A 24,619-nucleotide genomic window follows, 5' to 3' on the forward strand; every position below is an offset into this window, starting at 1 on the left:
ACAGCAATACAGCCCTTACATTTTATGCTTTGAACTGCACAACCATGACATGGTTTTGTCATTGGTACAGTAGAGCGAGTCTGGTATTTCAGATCAAACACAGTATGTAGTCCAGATGTGTTAGCTGTCACTCTGTGAGTAAACATTTGTGATGGACAATGTGTTAACAACAGATTATAACTCATGATGTTGCATGATGGTTACAAATGGTAGTCCGAGTGTCAGAGATAACACCAGTGAGAAATGCTGGTGGAAGTGATGCAGACTGGTATGTTTACAGTGATTTCTGTCATGTGCCTCCCCTCCATTTACTCTTCCAGGGGGAATCAAATTTGATTTGAACAACTCCCCATAGGGACTATGGTGGAAGCACGGAGCTATTTGATGAGGGTCAGGACTCACACTGAAGCAACAGCTATCAAGGAATGTTAAGCAACGCAATATTAAATTCGTAACTGTGCAGTTAAACTATTAAATACGTGCAGGCTTGCCTGAAGTGCTAAGCACATTAATTTATACTGTCATTTATGTGCCCTTTTAAGGGGATACTTGTGAAGTAAGCGTCTTACATTAACAGATATTAAGTGACAAAATGTTTATCAGTCCATACAACAAAGGCAGGACAAGCAATTGTATCTGCAGTTTAAGTTTCTCTCTGCACAGGCTGACCTCATCCTGGGCCAGAAAAGACCCTTCCAAGACAGGGCCACCATTTACATAAATACTCAGCCTTCAGTTTCCCTTCTGTCACAGGAAGAAGGGGCATCCAACTGCTAACAAGGTATTGCGCCTTTGTGCCCTTGACATACCTCTAGAAAATGGGGGGGGGCAAGGCATGCCATGCAGATCAGTAAGTTCCAGTAATCGTGCAGCGGGCACCTTCTGTCGTGCACATACAGCCCAAACAAAAAAGCTCTGCTAAACCGTTGCTGGCTTCATGCAGGGTAAAGCCTGGGTGTGTCTGCACCCTCCTCCTCGAACTGGAAGCAGTGGCGGCAGAAGCTGGGAAAGAAGTTATATTGCAAAGGACAGAAGTACTGAGGCAAATGTCTGTAGTCCTGGCAAGGCATGAAAGATTGCCTGTTTCTTCCAGCCTGGTTAGACTATCTGAGAATCACAGGATGGTGGGGGTTGGAAGGGACCTCTGGAGATCATCTCGCCCAACCCCCCTGCTTGAGCAGGCACACCCAGAGCAGGGGGCACAGGACCGTGTCCAGGTGGGCTTTGAATATCTCCAGGGAAGGAGACTCCACAACCTCCCTGGGCAGCCTGTGCCCCTGCTCTGGCATCTTCTATCACTATCAGCTAGTTGAGAACTGTTAGTATAGATCCCTAAACTGACTGCATGGCCATCGCTTCTGGCTGTTGAGCTGAATGTAAGCCATTTCATAGTGGTTCCCCCCCACACACACACTTGTTAGAATATGACTGTTGTGATACTCTCCTCCACTTGTCACTCCTGACAACTGAAAATAACAGAGAGTATCTAATACACAATTATGTTCCTGTCAAAGACGTGGAGTCCCAACGCAAGGCTAGATGTGTTACACCATAGAGAATTACAGGTGATTATATAAAGAGGTACATATTCACGTGCTAACAAGTATCATGAGACATGTATGAGAAGAGGGCACTGGTCTATTTTTCTTCCCCATATCTGTTACTATACAATGTAAATTCTGAGCGGCAGGTTACAGCATCCACAGGACCACCCAGCAGCTCAAGCCGCTTAGGTCTGATATAAGATCATGATCCAAATTCTTAAAAAGGGCAGTTTCATTTTTCTTGAATTCAACAACTCACAGAAAAGATACGGTTTTGCATAAATTGTGGTTAAGGAAGCTGCCCATTTTCTTCAGTAAAGAGATGTTTCCTAGTATAAAAGGGACTTGGAAATTTTGGTCTCTTTCAGTATTATCATACACAAAAAAAAGCCTAATCCCAGCTATTCTACCTGAGAAAACACAAAGTCCTTACATGTTACAAACTCACACTTTTAAAATTTATTAGCCACTCTATCACCTCAGGCTAATCTGCAAAATATCACTGCCTCCAGTTGAATCACACTGATATACGCCAACTGGAGAGATAACTAGTCCATCCTCAATGCCACAAAATTATAATTTTTAGATTTTTATGAAAATATAGCAGATTTAGAAAACTGCAGGAAGCATAAAGTCCACTTCCCAGCATACTGGGGATTGATTTTACTCTTAAAAATTGCCACAATGTATGTTTCTAGTTATGGAGGTGTGCCAGTAGTGCTACAATTAGGGTTATGCTGTCACTTCAATTATAAACCCAATTTTTTGAGGGTTTACTAAACCTCCAGATTAAAAAGAACAGTGTGCTGCAGGCTGAAATATTTTGTACAAGATCTCAGCCAGGGGATAAATTGTTTCCAACATTCTGGAAAAAATGAATCAGGTGCTTCAAATGTTAGAATTTAAATGTGCCTGAATAGACAAAATGAAAAAAAAAAACAACATTGTTTTTAATTCTCAGTGCAAAGCAAGTTGCTTCCTGGTTCCTACCAGAAATACTATGCAGAAGCATGGCTGCAGATTATGCAAGTAGAGAGGAAGAATTAAGGAAAACAAAATCCCAAACGTTTGTTGGTTTGGGGTTTTTTTGTTGTTTTGGGTTGTTTTTTTTTTTTTAAAGAAGCACCAAACAGTTCTGTAACTGGGATTGCCTAGATCAAAACAAGACAGTGACCCTTAAAATTTTAAGAAGGGTGGAACAGCCACCTTTTTTAAAAGTGAGAAGTAGGGCAAAGACCACACAGACAATGTAGGCTTCCCTCACTTAAGTGAAGGATGAGGCAGAGGTGTGACCATTTTCACACGTGCCCACAGTATTGGCAGCTAGTGTTGACATGCCTCAGACTAAGTTTAAACCAAGAATAATATAATGGAAGATGCACAAATCTCAGGGTAGGCTGCAAAATTGAAGTCAGCAGGCAGCTTTATACTGAGACAAATATCTTGCCATGAGCTCTTTGCTGAAAACTCAGTATCTGAGTAAGACAGTTTAAAATGATCCCAGTTAAATTTGCATTAACACTCCTGACTGCAGTGTGGGCATAGTCTCCAAGGCTGAAGACCATTAGTTAAACAGAGAAATGGTACCACACATTGCATAGTAGTGGTTTCTTCATGCTGCCTTTGCTCTCTTCTACAAACACTTCTTACAGAGGAGGGATATCTTTTGACCTGAAAATTTATTCCTTGATCCCTCATGCTGGCAGGCTGGTGACGCTGACACCTCTTTGCTATTGAAACAACTATAAAACATACCCATGCAATACAAACAGACCCTTGTTTCTGCATTTCTTGCAGCTTAGAAAGTTCCAGGTCCCACACATTCATTTTTGCCAAATTGGCAGTTGCTAGGAAGCAAATGAAAAATGCTGGCAATGGTTCTGTGGGACTGGGGAACATGCAGGCGGTTTTCCTGCAGCACAGGAAACAGACAGGAATTTTCAAATGACTTTCCAGGCCAGAGACATCCAGGGATGTCTACTAATAAGGAAACCAAAGTAACTGCAAGGAGGTGACAGGAATGAGCTAAACAATAATGATGCAGCATTTATAATTAATTTAAATTGGACACCTTGATTTACTTACCTACTCTAGCTGAAGTTTCTATAGAGGCAGAGAAGTCAGTTAAACACTGATAGCCTGCAGTCTATCACTGCACAGAAGCAGCAAGTTTTTAAATGGGAAGTAGTCAGCCTGAGCCGAAATACAAAGACATAAATTGCAACTGATAATATCAATTAAAGACTCCCTTAATATATGAGAAACAGTTCAACAACTGTTCAGAAAATAATCCAACACTGTATTGCTGCCACACTTCAGCAGCAGTTTCTTTTCTTACACAGAGGAAAACAGCACCAAGCAGAACAACTGTCAGAAACCTGCGAGGTTAAAGGTATACCAATAAATGGAAAGGTCAAAAGCCTATTTTTACAGAGCACCGAGCCTAGCTATTTATTGCTTTGCACTTTTGGGAAAGAGGGGTTGTAAAAAAACCAAAATCCCATACCAAGACACAAGATCAAGCAACTGTACCGAGACTGCTGTTTTCTGAAATATTCTTCTCATACAATAATGAAAAATCACACTTGGTAGCAAATGAAGTGCAACTGGTTTCTGCCCACTGAAGCTAATAGCAATATATCACAGTGGTGAATTCTTGCCATTTAAAATATATGATTTAAACATGTAAAAAATTATTCTGAGTTCCAATTATAAGTACTGTACATAATGTACTTTTATCTTTGATCACACCATATAGTAATCGATTATACCCAGCCCTCTATGTAGCAGCAGGAGCCTTCTTCATTCCAGCTGCTCGATTCTTGCAAGGAAGTCCATCAGGGCTCTCAAAGGCAACCATAAGCTTCACATTCTGCAACAGCAGAGATTTTGCCCAGGGTGTTTAAGGATCTGCAGCATTTCTCCCCCTCTCCACTTCCTCCATGGTGCTCGTTTATAGTAAAATAGGGAAAATGCTGTTGGCAAGGAGATATAGGAACGATTTCCTTCTCTTGCTACTTTGATGATTCCCCTTAGGGGACACAGAACAAAGAAAATCCACACTGGCGGTAGCGGGGAAGATCCAAAAGTCTCTTTTAGGGCAAAGGACACAGGTTGTGAAACAGCTCTCTTCTTCTGGATCTATTCAATACAATTCAATTGTACACTCCATGTACCTGACTGCAGCTTCTTTTATGTTGCTACAGTGCCCAACATCTCATGCAGCAGGGCACTGCATGACCTCTACTTCCGACAGACAACACAGAAGAAAATAAAAAATAATATTCCCCCCATAAATGCAGAGTTACTACAAAAGGCAATTAGGGGAATTTTCTTCCTTTAGAAATACCAATATTGTCTCAAATTCAGGGATGTTTGTGGAAATTCACGACGAATTGCTGTCTCTAGTGACACTTAACCATTTTAACACTAGAAATATTGAACCCCTTCCTTAATCCAGGCTTAAACTGACAAAATATAGACAAGTAATACAGGTAATTTTGCAAAAAGCAGCAAATATCTGAAGTACACATTGTTTTCTTGTTAGTCCTTGACCAGAAGACGTGCATTGTAATTGTCTAACACATAACACAGAGCAAGCTAGCCAGGGAAGCAGAGTGATTCATGGGACCTCCGATCATGCAGGGTTCTGTATTTCCAACACTTCAGGAAAACTAAAGCCTGGGAGTTCAGGAAGACTGTTTGCTGGGCTTTCAGCTCTGTGACCTGTATGCAGAAATACTGTACCACATCTGACTTCTAAAACCTGTGATTATTTACTAGATACACTGTACAGCTATGAGTCCCTTCCCAAAATACAAGAAAAAAATTGGTTTGGGAAATCCATCAGCTTTTTAACTTAAAGCACCAACATCACCAGCACGTACTTCTCAGTCAACTAGTTGCACCAGGAAAAGCCAGGCTGGGGTGGAATACGTTGCACAGTCCCTGATTCTTTTTGGTCCTCAGTGAGACCCACTGGCATAATTTAAAGCAGGTCTCCATAAGGTCATACACTGATAAAATATTTCTTACCAATTTTCAAAAGCAAAGATACCTGATCCAAGACTTTTCACAAAGTTTTGAGAAGAACCAAAGCTAACTAAAAGGTTGATTAATATAACAGTATTGAGTCAGAAGCCCCACTTAATTTACAGTGGTACAAATGCAGAATGAATAATTCAACTTGCAAACTCATTCCCTCATGTCTGTTTGTATGTGTGTGCGTATATACAAGCATGCTTACACACATGAAAAATGAGTCCAAGACACAGGGCTACCTGAAAAACAAAAGAATATTCATGTTTTGGCAAAATATTATTTTGCTTTTACTGGCATGTAAGACCAGGCTGCACTAGGCATATTTTAGCAATAATGATCAAAGCACAGGCTTTCCCTGAAGATTAATGACTGGCTAAGAGGATAGTTTGAGGTCTGTTTACCCCAGCTGGTCCTTAATTCCCAGGAAAAGCATCTGCAAAGCTTATTATTGCTATAAACTTAAGACAGAGGGAAGGGTTATGCTGTTTCAAATGATATGTACAATGACTTTTTAGAGACTTAACGTCTTGTATATTAGCCAGACTGTTTAAACCATCTCTTAAAGAACTATTCATCTTGAAAGTAAATAACTTCATACTTCCGTAGCAGCACACTTCATGTAAGCACTGCAAACTCCTTTACAACCAATTCATTAACCCCCCCGCCTGCCTCTATGGCAAGTGAGGAAGGAGATATACAAGGATCATTTCGCTCTTCATTGAAATACAGCTACAACTGGGTGGAGAATGAAAGCTATTTAACAGCAGACAGAACTCCTACGTATTACTTAGGACAGAAAGCAAAGAATATCATATTTACTTTAAACTGAAGAGGGTTTAGCTACATAGAAAGCAACTGCTTATCCTAAAAGAAACTAACGTGTAACACTCTTGGAAAATATGCATGTGGTTTTTCAGACAGATTGTGAATCTCTTATCCACACTGCTGAACAGCTACTCAAAGGAGTAATTGCACTGATTTAATGGAGGAACAGTTCCAGTTTGAGTAAGTAGTTTCCAACCTGAATCTTATTTATCACAGTGGTCAAGAATGTCGTGGCTCACCAGAAGTTCCCAAAAGCCTGCACTTAAGATAGAAACGTTATTTCTTAAAATACATGGAATTCTTACTTATGATGAACTTGCATCTTAAAATACAAAAAACGAACAGCAAAGATAATATGCTAAGCTTAAATTCACATAAAATTCTGGATTATTAATAGTAACAGGCACAAGGAGGGGCTATGGATTTTAAGTTATTGTAATGCGGCAACCTACTGACAGGTTAGATTCAAATCTTGAAGGTGTTTCATTTAATTGTATACATGTTAGCAATCATGTTTAGACTTGAAGTAGGCTATATGCTATACTTTCCTGTATATTTTCCCACAGACATAATCTAAACAACAACAAAACAAGTTGTTTTTAGCATCATTATGAAAAAAAACAAAACAAAACTCAAAGTTCCATATTAAGCATGTGATTCAAACAGCCTCTTTTAAAGGATGAATAAACCAAACAGGATGAATTTATTAAGACTCCAATGATCGAAAGCCTATTCAGGGCCAGCAAAAATATTCATGGTCTTGAATGTGATTTGCATAAGATTAACTCCTTTTCTTCCACAAATAAACCTGATTTGCTATGTAAAGAAAGATTCAGAAAAAATGTGCAATATTTTTGCCACTGAAAAACTCTTTTCTGCTTGCCTCCTAATGAATTTTCTATATCTGTTGCTCTGTTTTAAAAAGACAGGTATAATAATTAATACATTCTGAATTTAGGTCTCTAGATTCTTCATTATCAGTTTGTAAGGTAGAGAGTAGACTAAGTGAACAAAAACAATCCAGCGGATAAAGGTGTAAAAATGTATTTCTAAATATTTTTTCTCATTATCTGAAACAGAGCTCATAAAAAAAATGCATTACAATTCCTCAAGTGCTGCACTCACTTTGGAAAGATACAAAGATTTTTGGAAAACCAGCTTCCAACATGTTTGAATTTACGTGTGTGCCTAGATCCTTTCCTATAATTAAAAAGGCCTTTCAAACCACGAGCCCATGGGCTTTCTGTAGCTAGTAGGAATGATCCTTCTCTCCATGACAACTTCTAGCTTGTTCCAACATATCTCCTAAATGAAGGCATCCATAAATGGAAAAGCAGCTGATCTCATTTTTGCAGGTAGGTGTGATGGAAAACAGCAGAGTAGCCTGGTTGTTAGACACCCATACCTATACTTACGGGCAAAACACTCTTTGGACATTAAAAAGGGCCAATGCCTGATCATGACAAGACATGAGTAACATAATTTGTAAGCATAGTAATGTGTGGTATTTCTAGTCGCACACGCAACTGTGAAGACACCAAAGGAAGCAGAACTCTTTGGCTGGTACATGCTTTCTCAAACCTTTTACTTTCATGCATACAGCAGGGTGGCAGGATAACAAAAGTAAGGATTTGCTTACGAAAATTGCTGATTTTTATGTTTTTATAAACAAACCACATTTATGAAAGATGCTGAGTAGGCTGACATTATTTATCAGCACATCATTATGTGATCTTACAATTCATCACTTCGTTCATATCCTGTTTTATGCATATATAATGAATCCATGTTACTGGTTTTTTTTTTTTGGGGGGGGGGGGTTGGGGATTTTTGTTGGTTTGTTTGTTTTTGTTGTTTTAATTTGGCTTTGTACAGCTGAGCCATTGTCTCTGGCTTCAAGCTCCCTCCAGAAGTCCTGACTAGTCCAAATCTATATAATTTTGAGAGAGAATACCTATGAAATTATGATCCTCTTTTTCTGCTTTTGGGGTTGGTTGGTTTTGGTTTTTTTGGTGTTCCTCCTGCACCCCCCGTATGTTGTTTTAATAAAGTCTTATTGGCTCCAGACAGTTACAGCACATGAGCTCAGATGGTACTATATGAGAACCCAAGCAGACAAAGATAAGATTATACAGAGATCCCAACAAACAGAACTGAAATCAAATGACCTGGCAATCCAAACAAGATTCAGACGGCAAAGATAATCAGAAAGATAATCCACTGAGTAATACATATTTGATACCTAAGTTTTCATTGCTCTTTAGCTTCCATTGTGCCAGGTAGTTCACCTAGACCTGTGCAACTTTAATGTAAAGCAATGCTGAGACAGACTTCACTGTCCAAAGGAAGGTACCAGAAAAGCAGCTACTTCACTGCTCTGAAGCAGATTAATGTGGAATCCCAATCCAATTCTAGCTGCAGAACACCTAGGGAACATGATAATGCCAGCAATGTTTCAAAACACAATCCTAGCCTAAATCTCAGAAATTACTGCAAATTTCTAAACACATTTGACAAAAGCATCTCCAAAAACAGTAGTTCACAGATGTTCCTGAGTGTATAAACCGATCTCTAGCATTTTTATCATACATCTGGGTGTGGAAAGATGAAAAGAACTACCCAGATGTCAGTGTGAGTAACTGTCTGGCAAAAAACCCTCCCATTTCAAATACCTCAATAGCAGCACAACACTACTTTTCTCCTTTAAAATAATTGCGAACGCAAAAAATCAGATCACCAAAAAAAGGGAAAAAATAATTTAAATATGGGTTTGAACATATTGTTTTATATGTTAAATATTATATTTTAAAAACCTAATTGTGCTTTTTCCTCAATAAGGCTTTAGCACTGCTCTTGCTCCACAGTCAATATGAGTTTCGTTATAATGATAAGGAAGACAGGATTGGTTCATTGGTTCTTCAGGTCCTGTTACAGAATTTATCCTAATACAAATTAAAAAACCAGCATCCCTGACACCAGCATAAATACCCTCTATTCCTAGGAATGTCATTCACACCCTAATCCACCAAAATGTGTTTCCCAATTTGGAACTTATTATGAATCAGGCTCCAATTTCAGCATCAACTGGGTAAGTTAGAACTTATTCAAGCATAGATATCACATTGAGCTCTGAGCTCTTATGATATTTTAAAAGCAAGCAGTATTTTAGAAACTGGATTGCAGAAAGCAGTTTAACTTTGAAAATACACTACTTTTATTGAAAATAATGGAATTATTATCCAAATAATGTATATATTTGTCCAAAAAGGTAGATCATTATCTATAAGACTTCATGTACATCATGCTATATCAGAAAATTTTTTAGATACTAGATATGATGTTGATATTTAAGTGCTAACAGCTTCTATGACTACATCTGTATTCTACTATCATGAAAGATTTATCATTATGCTTTCAGAAAGCAAAGCAGGAAAAGCAATTTTATGCTATAAATGGGACCACTGTTTCGTATTAAACCCTGCAAGTCGGGGTTATGCCATATATCCAGAGTGAAAATTAAGAATACTGGGAAAATCAACAAAGTTCAGTGAATTGCTTCCAATAAGAATAATAAATATTGCTTCAAGAGACAAAAATAATTTAATCCATCCTGTCAAAGAAACAACCAACTTGTTTCACTCAGTTAACATTTATTATATGGGGATATTTTGACAAAAATCCACAGTACTCATTTTGTTCCAACAGCTGTAATTATTGCATATTTAGCTGTGTCAGGATAGAAAGAAGTAAAGGATGAAGTTAATTTTATTATTAAAAAAATGCTTGCAGACCTATACTAAAACTTAACTTCCTATAGATGTCAGATGTAAAAAGATGCCAAATCATAAACATAATATGCTTACATTTGAGCTCCATTAACATTATCGGTTAATTATCCAACCTGTCTTTCCTAAAGACAGTTAATTCCCTACTTTCTTAATCTACTGTACCCGTTATATTTATTTGCAAATGAAGGAGCAGAAAGTACATTTATTTAAATGTTATTTACAAGCACTTTCAATGTGCCTCCAATGTAATATATCATCAGCGCGGTCTTTGATTTAATTGTTGCCGTCATTCATTTTTGTGCACTAACACATGTAGGAGTTCCAAATTCCAAAATACTGTTGCCTTTTTTTTTTTGTGCTACATACCAGATTTTGTAACCTGTGTCAAGCTACCTCTGATGCTTACAACTTGTGAACAGAGGCCAACAATGAGCCTCCCCAGACACTAAATCATAATCTTCATGTTTTTCGTATTTCACATTCTAGCCACAGTTTCAACATCCATACCCCATGACATTAGGGAAGGATAAATCAAGGAGGATGACAGCTCCCTTGTAGAGACTGGTACGGCCCTGGGATCTGCCACACCCAACACCCACAGCTTCTGCCAGATGTCTTGAAGAGTTTTGTGGTATTAACCCTTTCAGGAGTAACTAAGGGGTTTGTCCTGAACCTTTATTAAGCAATTGCTCTTTCCTTTTTTGTTGAAAGGGGAAGCAAAAAACACCCTTGATCCAGCTTAATAAAACTCTAACTGAAAGACAGATAGTGGGCTATCAGTAATAATTAGCAAATGAGTCCTTATATTTTCTTAAAGACAGGAATTAGAAGTTAAGAGTTAGTGTTATGCAACATTCCTTCTTTCATACCATGCTGTGGTCCCACATGTTTATCTAAAATGACACAGTAAAAATTTCAAAACATTTTTATGTTCATTCTTTCAGACATAGGACACTGCTTTACCTTCTTGGAATCAGAATGTCCATTAACTGCCCTTCAGCCAAACAGACTATTCAGGCCTTAAATCAACAGGATTTCTAATCCAAAATCAGTATGGTAAATGCTACAACCGTTTCTCTGGGTCTGATCTGGCCCCAGGGACATAAATTTGCATGCAACTTCTACGTTTGTGAATAGTCCCTGGGCTTAAAGGTGCACATGTGCTTAAGTACTTTGTTCAGTCTGGGTCTAAGACAGCTACTTTAAAACTAAAACAGAAGCCATATAAAGAATAACATTGTTAAAAACAATTTTCCTCTGTAAATATTGTACTGCAGGAAAAAATACGTAACAACATACCAATGCTTAAAAGCACATACTGACCCAACAGTACACAACCAGCAGCAAAAAGCCATCAGCCAATATTCATGCCATTTCACACAAAAGGGCAGAATTTAATAAAAAAATATAATAATAATAAATTTGAACCATATCCAAGATTCTTTGTACACTATTGCAGGTAAAAGTGTCTGTCGATATAAACAGCAAGCAAGCGGTCACAGCTCTCAGAGTAAGACTGGCCCCTATTCTTCACCCAGTTTCATTTTGTGGATTTGAAAGTCCTTGTCTAGGCAATTTCATTTGTCTTTCCTGTACAAAATGTGTTCACTTCTCCAGTTTGTGTGTGGTTTTTCAGAAAAACAAAAACCTCAGTAGAAAATACTGCAAGGCTAGTGCTATTGACAAATGTGCTTAGGAAAATGGTACTTCCCAAAACTACTTCTGATTTGCTTTCCAATGGGCTAGGACTCAAGCTGAACACCAGTAGTTCTTTAAACATTTATAAAGAATACATTTCAGGTTTCCATCATTTGTGCAAGAAATTACACTGAAAGTAATAGTTATTTCAGCTCTTGTTGAAAATAAACATACAGTAATCAGGGTTGACCTTGGTCAGAAAAAATTAACGTTGCTGCAACTATTTTTCATTTGGGGAACATACCGCTAATAATGTTAAACACACTTAAAGAAATTATCCACATATCACAAGAAACAAACTCAGATGCAGTTTTTATAATTTAAATTAATTGCTCATAAATATCAACACTGATGGGCTAAGGGATTATCTCATTTACTAACAATTCAAGACAGAGAATTAATATTTCACTGTATGGTTTGCAGCAATATATTGAGAAGAATTTTTTCCCACAAATTTGTTCTTTATACATGTGCTACATGAGTTAAAGGGTTAAGTAACCATTATATTCTAAAGAGCAAACTGTTTGCCTTAGGGCCATCTCCTCCTTACTCCAGATGAATTGCCTGACACTTCATGTATCATACATTACTTTTCACTAGGAAGTAACATTTGGCTCCAGACATGGTGTAAGACCTGACTTTGGAAGTATGAAGCAATATGGGATAGATCAAAAAAATTAAAGTACATCATCATCCGCTAAATGATCTATACCTAAATAGTGAAATACTAATTTCTAAATATGTATGTTTGTACTTAAAAAAACAAGGGCATAGAAGTCTATAATGAGAAATTCAATGCATACTAAGATGAATAAAAGACCAACTGTGAGAATCAATAATCTGACTGACCGGACACTTTTCTGGACTAGAATGAAAGAAATGCAAATGTTATTGAGGGCTTTGCACTAAAAATGTTTGTTAAATATAAGCCAAACACAAGCATAACACTTAAAGTTATCTTTTAAAAGAATTATTATAAACAAGATTTAAGTAGGAACAGTCCAACAAGTAGCTGACAGAAACCGACCTGGGTTTCAGCTCAAAGGCACAGTGTTGATTCTTTTCAGTGTATTCTGCGGAGGAGGGGACATAAAACTCCTGCTTGGAACAAAAGCAGGAAAGCAAAAGCAAAAACAGTGGCATCAACTTCTGGTTTAGATTTTTTTTTGCAACAAAAAACTTATTTAGATACTTATTTCAAACATAACCCTAGATGTGTTGTCACTTGGGTGTCAGAACTTGCTCAGAAAGTACAAAGGCAAAAAAAAAAAAAATTCTACTCAACTTTTCCAGGTTATTCAAAAGCCAAATTAATGACTTCTGCAAAAACCTCTAGAAAACTGTAGTATCCAATGATACTATATTAACTTTGTGAACTAAAATACTTCAATAAGTACTTCAGAGCAGTTTACAAAGCTTTGCAAATATTACATGAGACAGCAAACCAATCTTTTGTAATTAGAAAGGGTTTGAAGTTTTTGTTAGGCAGAGATTGAACTTGAAGAATTAGGCTTATATTTTTCTCTTAATGTTAAATATATTTTATTTTGCTGTCTTGCTTCCTAGCAAAACCTATGCTTAATGGATAAGATTTATATAAATGTCCCTCTATAAAAAGATTCAGCTACAGAGACTAAATTCAGGTGAACAGAACTGGAACTGTGTGCTGCCCCTTTGTGGAGGGCAGCTGCTTCCATTAACTATACATCTGATGCTTCTATGACAGAGTACTAAAAAAGGAATGTTTTTTTTTTTTTTTTAAATTAAAAATCGGCAGACAAGTTCGGGCCACTGAGGAAAGGACACCAGGTAGTTAAAGCACAGCTCTTGAGTGGAGGTTCTGCTCCTGGGCTTGGCCCAATCTCCTCTGTGATCTTAGGCAAGCTGATTGTAAGACACTAGAGGTTTCACGTGCAGCTCCCACTTCCAGTGCTTCACACCTCTGAATCATCAGTGCACCTTCCTCCCTCTTCTGTGGTTGTGAAAAAGAATGCTTCATTACCACAAAGGTACAGCAAGGGTTAATTAATAAACCTTTATACAGTGCTTGAGATTGCAGGGCATGCAAGGACTGAACATGAATTTTAATCAAGTTACCTCCATTAGATGAAGGAAGTGGCCAGTATAACAACAGGTACCAGAACAGAGAGGAGAAAGGATGCCTTTTTCAAACACACTCTGTCCAAAACATTCAGATGGTGTAGATGAAGAAGAAAAAAAATTGCTCCTGCTGTGGGGAACAGAGGACAAGAAGCATGCTTATTTGACAGACTTTACAAGAGACAGGGGGATAGGAATAGATGGACCAAAGCAGAAGGGTATAGATCTCAGGAATACAGATTTCTCAACAGCTGTCAGCAAACAGCTACAGAATACCTTTATAGAACATATGTCTGATCTCTTCCCCGTTTGCTTATTTAACAGCCTGTTTATTGTTACCAATAAGCCCAGTGAGGTGGAGATCCCACGTGTGAAGTTCCTTCTACAGGCTTTGCCCTTTAAATCCTGTCGTATAGCCAATGAACGTGGTTCTATGGGTTTTACTTCAGACTTTACTAAAATACATGTTGAAAAAAATAATATACAGGTTGCAAAGTTGAAACGTCACCTGTTAAGAAATGCCAAAGGGCTTCCCTGTATGTGTGCACCACAACTTGGTTTTATGTCTTACAGTATGATTATCCGATTATTCCATTAGAAAGGACAAGAGATGTATCAAAAATCCCCTATAAGTTGGCATTGTCCTCTATGTGTGCTGAGTGAACCATGTCCCCTGGAAGGCACATAATGATAAATAATTAAATGAGTACCAAGAATGCAGAAGGCAGCCAGAGTAAGACTGTCCAGGCAAACACCATTCCTAATTTGAGAACCTGGCTTTGCAGCCTTTTTTTTTTTGTTTGTTTTTAGATAGAAGCATCCCTGAAAGATTAAAAAAACCTTTGCTATTCAAACAGCAACTGAAGAAGTGACCAACTGAAGAACACATCAAATGAGATGATGTAATTAAGACAATCTACTTCACAGGTAAGCAGTTCAATCTTTTGAAGGTAACTCATGTGCTGATATGGCTACATGAGGGACTGCGAAAAGGGTTCCAGGAAAAAATAGATGTAAAAGAAAAAAAAAAAAAGATAAAAGTATTTTTGCAGTTTGTAGAGACCTTTGTACATGAAAAGATCACATTCACCTATGAGTAATAAACATAATCAGAAAGTTTGCTCACAAGAGCTCAACCGAGCTTCAACCTCTCACTAGTTTAGAAAGAAAAGGCACTCCCAAAACACAGGATGGGATGTCTGAATGCAGGCGGAAAGAAACCTTAAACATTAACTCATAATGCAAAACCATAGTGTTTGTGTAACTCCTTAAAACTTGAGTGTCAAAGCCAAATCTGAGAATTTACCTTAAATAGCAGAACAAGTATGATGAAACCAGGGGGTCTTCTGGAAGATTCCTGATGGTAAGACTATATTGTTGTCAACTTTTCAGTGATTTCGCATACATACATGTATATTTCAATAATTTCCTATGGCCACAGAAACATTTCCTTTACTGCTATCAAATGTAGCAATTAACCATCACCTAAATGCTAACGAGTGTCCTAACAGAACGGGCAAAAAGTCACGTCCTCTGGCAGTTTGAAGGAAAAAAATAAAGAAGTAAAAAAGCCCTAAGGCCAAGAGCACCCTTGTGCCTTCCCGGACCACGGGGAAGGGGGGATTAAGCGTGCCTGCGCCCCTGCGCGTTTCACTCCGCTCCTTCGGGGACGCGGCGACAGGGCCCGTTTTCCCGCCGAAGCGCCGGCCGCGACCTCGCCCGTTCGCGCTCCCGGGGCCGGGGCCGGGTCCGAGGCCGCCCCGTCCCGTCCCTCGCCGCCCCGCTGCACGTGTGCCGCGGGGCCGGGAGCGGGCGAGGAGAGCGGCGGCTGGGCAGCCGGCCGTGCCCCGCCCCTTCAGGGACCCGCCGGCCCTCACGAAGGCGCTGTGTCAGCCGCCGGCCCGCCCGAGGGGCTCCAGCGGGGTTTCCCCCCTTCCCAGTGCCGCCCCACAGAATCCCGAGGTCCCCTCCGGCCGCCGCTGGAGGAGAATCCGCCCGCCCGTTCCGTTAACCCCCCGGGCAGGTACTTACGAGCTCCATGTCCGACGGGGCCTCGAAGCACCCGGCCCAGGGGCTGGGCCTGAGGCGACCCGAGACTGGCGGCAGCGCCCTCTCCTCTCCCAGGGCGAGCGGTGCTGCCCCCGCCATGATTTTATGCCCGCTGCCCTGGGCCGGAGGAGGGTGACAGGCTGATTGTCACCTGCGCAGCTGTCACCCCCCGCTGCGCGGCCCCGCTCCGCCCCGCCACACCTGGGAGCGCTTTGCGGCCCCGGCCCGGGCCCCGGCCCTGGCCCCGGGCGGCGGGAGCCGCCACCCGGCTGTCCGCCTCACCAACCCCACCGCCGCCCCGGCTCCCTCGTGGGGACCTGCCACCTGTGGGGCAGGCTCCTCTCCAGACCCCCGACCCACTGAGGGAGGGTGCTCAGGCCCCTTTGGCAAGAGGTGGCCTTTCCTATCAGTCAGTGTGTCCGCACAGGAAGAGTTTAGTGAAAAGTTGGAATTTGACTTCTAAACCAGTGTAAAGTGGGAGTGATGCCACATCAGTGTGTAAAGTTCCATCAGTGTAAAACTTGGGCAAGTGGCAAGGGGATTAAGTTTTTCCTCTTCTTCTTCTAGAGGCTTCCACACCTAAGAAGGGCCACCCATGTGGTCAGGAGGGAAAAGTGAATAGTTGCCTGAATTCCATTTATGTTCCAAAGAAGATGTACTCATTTAGAAATGGTGACTCCAAGGTATGGATCACATGGATCACTGTATGTATAAAAAAGAGACTATTGCATAATCATTGTGTGCCGTATACAAATTATATTTGTGCATACCATGTACACAAAACACAGGAAAAAATGTCTTAGTGCCTTCTTGCCAAAATAACTGGTGTCTTTTTAACTAGGGTAAAAGGTTATTATACAGTTCTCGAACATTGTTTTGCATGGACATAGTTTCATCTTTATGCTTTTATTATTTGTTAAATAATGTGTACTTAACAAGGGTCACTTGATTTCTTGAAGCAACAGGCAAGTATAGTTAGATGCTCATGTGATGTACAAAATTTGAACCCTTTAATCACTTTACACCTTCTGCAATCTCATTGAGTCTTAGTGAAACCAGTAACTACGGTCAACCAACTATCCACAGTTAATCACATGAGAAAGTGTTTACAGAATCAACTTACTAATCACACAAAAATATTCAAATAATTAAATAAATTCAGCATATTACAGCAAGCAAACTGAGAATGTAATACAAGGTTTTTGATACATACGATATCTGCACTGAAATTCTTTAATGCCATGTGTTGTTACAACTATTTAGAAAGCAAGCAGCTTCAGGGGAAAAGTCATGTTGATTTAATGCTACAGGCGAAGTTACTACTACGCTTTATTTAATCTTGCAATAAAACTATGGGAAATACACAACAGAAAAAAGTCTTTTAAAGGAATCTTTTGTAAATGTTTGGCATATGATTACCAAAATGGTGAACCTCACTAAGCCATAATGTTTCTTCTTGAAGTAGATGGGTCTTTTCAAATTAAGGTTTAAAATGCATGTGAATAATAGAGATCTTATAGACAACTCATTCTACACACAACTCTCCTGTTTTATGTCATGATTGTCATGATTCTGAAACAGAATCAAGGAATCTTCAATTTTATAAACAGGAGTTTAAAGAGTCATTGTTTTCCTCTTTGAAATGAATCAATGCTCTAAAAGCATAGTGCTGAAAGGCTGCCGATCAAGTAGTCCAGTAGCACTAGGAAGAGATTAATTTTGTACCTGGAATTGGTGTATACATTTTCCATTCCGTTTAGTGAAAGGGCTGGAATGTGAACTAGTGTTTCCTTCATGGTGCAGTGTTGTGTTAAACCCTGGAGTAATGAGTCAGCCTCCAGAACAGAGGGAGTCTGAATGCAGGACTGTGACCAGCTACGGGTGTTAGTCCACAAAAAGTAAATCAAAATGGGATGTTTGAGATGCTTACTTGCTTGCTTTTTTTTTCCCCGCCTGGTATTTTGTTGAATACTAGTACTGGTACCCTGAAATCAATGTGAATATTTGGGAATGAAAATATGTTATGAGCACTTATGTTTACTTTGAAACATGCATATATTAAAATGGAGAGGTGTGTGCTAGCAAGCACGGTCTCCTCACTAGAGAGGTGTAGCCTGAGGTGTAGCCAGAGTTGTAATCTCCAGGTGTGTTCTTTGTACTTTTCAAAGGATGCCTGATCAATAAAAAGAGAATGGAGGCAAGGCGATGGATCTACTTCCACAAACTGGGTTAGCCAGCAGTAACTAGATGAGGAGATTCGTAGTTCCAGACCAGTTTTGTAAACTGTGCCTTTAAATGTTTTCAGAAAAGTTTTATTAAATTGTCTTTTGTTCTTCTGTTGCTCACTGCTGACTGTACAGAACCCCAGGAATGGTTTTCTGAAAAAAAACCCCAAAACGCAGGCCTTTCTGATTATTAATCACACTAAGGTATTTGGTGCAATATATTGGGTCATACTACCAGGACCCATATATTGGGTCATTCTGTTGGGATAATTCAAATTTTGTCATTCACTGTGAAGAAATGTACAAGGAATGGGAGGATGACATCCCCTCCATTCCTTTTGCAGGGCAGCTGAGAAGAAGGCAAGCATTTCTTGCTTGGAGGAATTCAGCCTAGGTTACCAAGCGGGAAAACCAATGCTGAAGGAGGGATTTTTTCCTAAGCAAAACTGTAAGTAAATTGTATTCCTGAAAAATTGTCAGTTTCTAGCTGATGTTCTTGGTCAGAAGTCAATGGCATAGGACATCATGAATATTTGGAATGTTAAAAAACGATCAGAAGGAGCAAAAGTATTACAAGAGTTGGTGCTTTACGCTGCATGTCATGCGAGGTTGCTATTCCAGACAGAAACATACCGAGGTAGGTGACCACACCTCAAATTTTTGGGACAAAAAGGGGCATTGCATCATTCCTTTTGTCCAAGAAAATCTCCACAGGCAACAGTTACAGCTGGTTGATATAACAGGGTTCTACACCTAGAGACTTGCACAAGTAAATGAATTGACTGCTAAATCAGGAAATTGGTAAGCCAGGGAAAGCCCCTTTAAAAGTGTTTGAGAGAATGGCTGAGCCTAGTGGAGTACTTAAAATACCACTAAATTTCAAATAAATACCCAAAGTCCATGGTTAATTTTTATATTTGGCTGAGAAAGAAATGTGCAGAACTGTACCTGTAGAAGATTTTGTCAAGAATCACTTGGAACTTTTTCCAGTCATTTAGAGATTCATGTTACACGATGCTAAATGCAAACCCGGACAAAGTATTCTTTTTTTCCAGGCTTTTTGAATCTTAAGTATGACTAAATACAACTCTGAAGTAAAAACACAATGACACACAAAACTTAAGGCCAGAGGTTTCATTAACCTATATTATCCAACTTCTTAAATACTGGAGATCATTACCTTTCATTCTCACTGTTGTGTTTAATTCATTAATACACTGCCGCTGCAGACTCCAGCAGACAAGGAGACATTCCGGACCCCAGATCAGATTATTTTCTGACTCCCTTCACCCTGTGGTTATTTTCTGTTCTCCACGTGTGACGACTTCACTCCATCACAGTCACTCAGATGCTATTACATACTACATACAGGAGAAGCAACATTTGCCCATAATTTCTTCAGAACTGCATTAGAAAAATGAAGGGCTGTACTTATCTGAAGAATGAAGGGAACAGGGGTAGCTCTGTTGTGAATCAGCCTTGTCTTATAATAATTACTCTAGTAACTTCATAATAAACATTAGCTATAGCATTTGATAAACAAAGCTTGTAAATTATTTGCATTCTAAAATCTTTGGAAAATGCATCTAAGAATAATCATGGTTCTAACCACTGGGGAAAAAATAATGTGATCCATGCCAGTGGCACATTTTTGTTGAGCCACTGAAGAGTCTCCCTGCATGAATCTTTGGTAGAGCTAGGATTTTTATCATGTGTCAGTATATAAATTCAATAGAATGAACAGCATATCTTTTTTTTTTTTTTTTTTTGAGTAAAAAATTTTATTAATGCCACAGTGACCTCATACAGCTATGATTTGTGCTTTTGGTGTTTTGACTCACCGCAGCTAGTAGATAAGAATGATATGTGTCCAGCTGTAAAGAAATAAACAGTCTAATCATACTGCTGAAAATGATATGGTGCTGTTTCTCTTCTGGTTCATCTTGTTTCCTCTTGTACCTTTACTGCTGGGTGAATGGGCAAGGTTATGCTGTTGTTCAACTAAACAACTGGTTGGCAATGCCACGTCAGCTACAGAGTCTCTGTCTTAAGACAGCTGATTTTTCTCTCTGTGGGGCCGTAAATGTGAGTGGCAGTGGTGAAATCAGGAATGGCATGAAACAACAACATTCTTAATTTATCATTCTGTGGGTAGCTGTTGGATTGCTGCATCATACAGTGGATCATATGAAATGCAGAAAAAAGGTGTCATAACAAAAAAAGTTATTAATGAATGCTACTTTTCATTAAGGTGTATGAATATATGCTTTTCAAGGGTATGAATTTGTTTTGGGTAATGTCATGGTGTATCAATCCAGAGGAAGTAGCAGGAAGCATTTTGCATGTCCACTGCTGTGTACATATGAGTATTCTGATCAGTTTTGTGGGGACTAGGTCCATGGCTCTTTTGCTTCCTCCTGTCTACCTCTGTTACAAACGAAGCAAGAAAAGAGTACTCTGGAATTTTGCTTTCTTCAGGTTATACAAAACAAGAATGAGACTCTTTGTGGGCTCCTCTCTGCCCTGGCAGTGAGACGGCTCTTCCAGAGCTAGTCAGTGGTCAGTGTAATTCTAGTGTTTAAAAAGAAGGAAGAAAGAAAGTTTGAGTCATCATGACACAATAACTCATGTAACACTTTCTGAGGCAAACCAGGACTTTTCTGACTGTGTTACAGCTGCACAAGCAGCATATGTCAAGTCCTCACAAATTATATGCTCTTCTGTATCATTATTATCTTTCACTTTGAGCCTTCTTTAATAAAGATCTTACCATGTGGAATTACAGATGAGTTAGCTTAATTTCTGTAGGAAAGATATTTGAAAGATTTTTAACAGATTAGGAGAAGGAGTACCTAGTAAAAGCATCCTTCAGCCTGATTAGTTGTATACACATGGTTTAGGGAAAAAGAAGTCATGCTTCACTAGCCTTCTGGAACTCTTTGAAGATAACACTGCCAAGATAGGGTATACTGTGGACATTATGTTTTTAGATTTTCAGGACTCATTTGACAATGTTTTACCCAAGAGATTAATGCTTAGAGAGAGGGGAGTGAAGGGGCAAGAGAAAAGTTCGCTCATTAAATTGAAAAGTAGGTCTAAGCAAGAACAATGAGGAGCTAAAAATGTCATTTTTACAGAGGAGGGGAAACAAAATTTGTAAGGCTGCAGCACTTCTGTGTATCAAGCTAACTTGTTTACATAAATGGCTTGAATGGATGTACTCTTTTGAAACTAAAATAGGCTCATTATCATTCATTTGTAGTGCTAAGAAGCCCTAACAAGGTTTGTAATCCCAATGTGCTGAGCACTGAATATGTTAAGAGACTGTCCCTGCAGCCAAGTAGACACTGTAGAATAAAAGTAGAAGGGAAGTTATTTTCCTGATTACATAGAGGAGGTTCTGAGGTCTGGGCAGACTTGATCCCAGCCACAGAGTAAAATCAGAAGATCTGATGAGTGAACACATTTTTTCAGACATGAGACCAGATTTCTGATTTGGAGATGATACTTCACAGGAAACAACAGTAAATTCCAAAGAGCAGTGAAGTGCTGAAAACCAAATATTGCCAGCCAACAAACGTGAAATACATTTCCAAATGAATATACATTCTAACCAGAAAAGAGATTTAAAGTTTATTGTAAAAGTATATCTTTTAGCATAACTTATGTGTCTGTAAGACATGTAATTTTTATGTATAAATGATTTAGAAGAACATATTTATAAGAGTTATCACTTCATGATGTAAAAAATCTTGCAAAAAATGATGCAACATTCCTAATTAAAACTTGCTTAGTTCACATATAGCTTTCTAAGTTAAAGCAATATCTTAATTATTTCTGCATGATTAGTTCTTTGATTGCAGATGCAAAGAGCACTTGTTTTGGCCCACAGCATATAGATAATGGTACAGCAGTGACAAATTGAGTGTAAGAACCATTATGTCTACAAGTTGGGTTTGAAATATCAAACTTTGCAAGACATGAACATGACCACACACATGAAAATGATGTTCCAAGATGATGACTCCTTCATCCTGTGCATCCACTTCCTAGCATACTAAGCTTAAAACTGTAAGTTGTAGATGAATTTTTCAAAGGGATTGCCTATACTGTAAAAAAGCCCAAACAAACTCTTTTTAGACTAGAGATCCATCTTGCATTCCTACATGCCTTTTACCATATACCTGAGTTAAATACCCTCTTCTGAAAAATGAGACCCTACCCTTCTTCTTTGTTTTTGAGTGCCTAAGAATCCTGCCTGACTACGCCTCTGATACAGGATCCAGATTTACTCTTGCAAAGGAGACTTCATAAGACTTCAGCACAGATAATCCTGATTTACCACGCTGTGAAATGGATAAGATTCAAATCTGTCATCTTAAAAAATATTGCTCCTCTCTTCCCATTCTGCTTATCTTCCCCAAGCTTTACTGAGAGTTCTTGGAACTACTCAATGCTCCTCTCTGCCTGTCTGTAGTCCCCTTGCTTTGTGCATGTAGACACATAACTAGCACATAACTGTGGGAAAAAAATCCTGTGAGGCAAGTTAGGGTGGTAGTTTGGAGTGTTCAATACTGCATGTTTAATGGTTAGGGTATACACTCTTACATCTTGGTAAACGTAAGGTAATTTTAGGTAGCTTGCTGCTCCATGAAAGTGGGCTGATCAACCTTGTGCCCACCACAGGAAAACAGTGCACGCAGGAATAGCTACCAGGAATTATCTAATACAGTGTAAATTCTTACCTTTTCTTACTTCACAGTTAATGCCTGGAAATAACTTGTTCTGGTTCCTATGTCTAACCCCTTGAATGGCTGAGTGATCGTAGGAACTAATCCATTCGCTACCTAAAAGAGCTCTCCTTCAGCTGGAGTTGTGCAGGCTAAGGATTTTGATCTTAAAGACAAAGGGTCTAATCCTAGTTCTTTATCGATGTGATTAATATAATTATGTATTTCTGAGACCATTGTATTCTTTATCCAAGATGATGGCGATAGGGTCTTTTATAATAAGACTCTGATACAGACCTTAGCTGTGCTTAGGTTGGAGGTGCCACACCTTTTATATGGCATAAATAGGTATCTAAGTTAGAAAAGCTGCTCAGTGTGCTGTTATTGCTTGTGTTATGTCCTAAAGGAACATGAGTCAATCAATAATTAAGCCACAAAGTACTGCCTGTTGACATGGCAACATGTTCACAGATGTGACGTGAACTTAATGTCCTTCTTTCATGTCTCCTGTGAAAGTAAAAGTCTCCTAAGCTCAGTAACAAAGAAATGAAGGAGGCATTGGCAGGGGAAAATGAGAAAATAATAAAAAAAGGATTATTTCTTTTAAAAAATTGTGTGCCTTTGAACCTCTTCTCCCTCAAATCCACTGTGTAAATGGTCTCTCTTTTTCTTAGTACCAAGACATTTCCCTAATCAAAAAATCCCCAATCACTTATTGCCAAATCCTTTTTAGAAGTATGAAATGAACTTCCTTATGGATCGTTTTCACGATTGCTTCTTTCCCATGTACTTCACCCCACCCACATTTTTTAATGGAGCTGAAGTGAACACAACACTTTTAGGTTACTTCTGTTTAGGCAAGACTCTGTCTAGCTCCCAAGAATAACATTGGCTGCTGCACCACAGATGAAGGGTTGGCATGAAGGTCCAACTGTGAGGTTGTCATTGTCAGTTGATGCCTGTTGTTCTGAAGACGAAAGAAGAAGCATGAGTTTGTGTGACATCAACTTCCATATGTTGGGATCATTTTTGCTGGCTGTTTCTGCAGCTTCTCTGCACGTGCTCCCATTCTCACATTCTCTCTGCTTGCCAGTTACCCTATTCTCCTCTTGGCTTGCAAGTCTTTCTTCCAAGCTTTCTGCAGCAGATGTTAGTGGGCCTCGCCAACATGTTTTGTTTGCCACATGTGTTGCTACCTGTGTCACAATGGGTGAGGTTCTTTTTTCTTTTTTTCCAGGGCATCTTTTTACTTCTACCTCAGTCAGCCTCTTGATCTTTCACACATTAAAAGTTTACTACATGTTTTTTCCTTTGGGAGCTTGGTGTCCTCCATGCAGAGGACATGTCCAGTCCAGCAAAACTACGCTTTTATAAGATTGCTTCAACACTGTTTGTGCAACCACTTTGCAGAACTTTGTTATTCATGATTTTATCTTGCCACTTGATATGCATAATAGCTTGAAGGTGCCGTTGATTAAATTTTTCCAATGCTTTGATGTACCAGTACTAGCATTTCCATGTTTCTCAGCTCTAGAGTGAGGTGAAAATTAATACACTACAGAAAAGCTAGGGTTTGGTTTTATGTCTAACAGTCTGCTAGTTCCAGATTTATTGGACCT

This window comes from Phalacrocorax aristotelis, chromosome 7 (genome assembly GCF_949628215.1).
Source record: "Phalacrocorax aristotelis chromosome 7, bGulAri2.1, whole genome shotgun sequence".
NCBI lineage: Eukaryota > Metazoa > Chordata > Aves > Suliformes > Phalacrocoracidae > Phalacrocorax > Phalacrocorax aristotelis.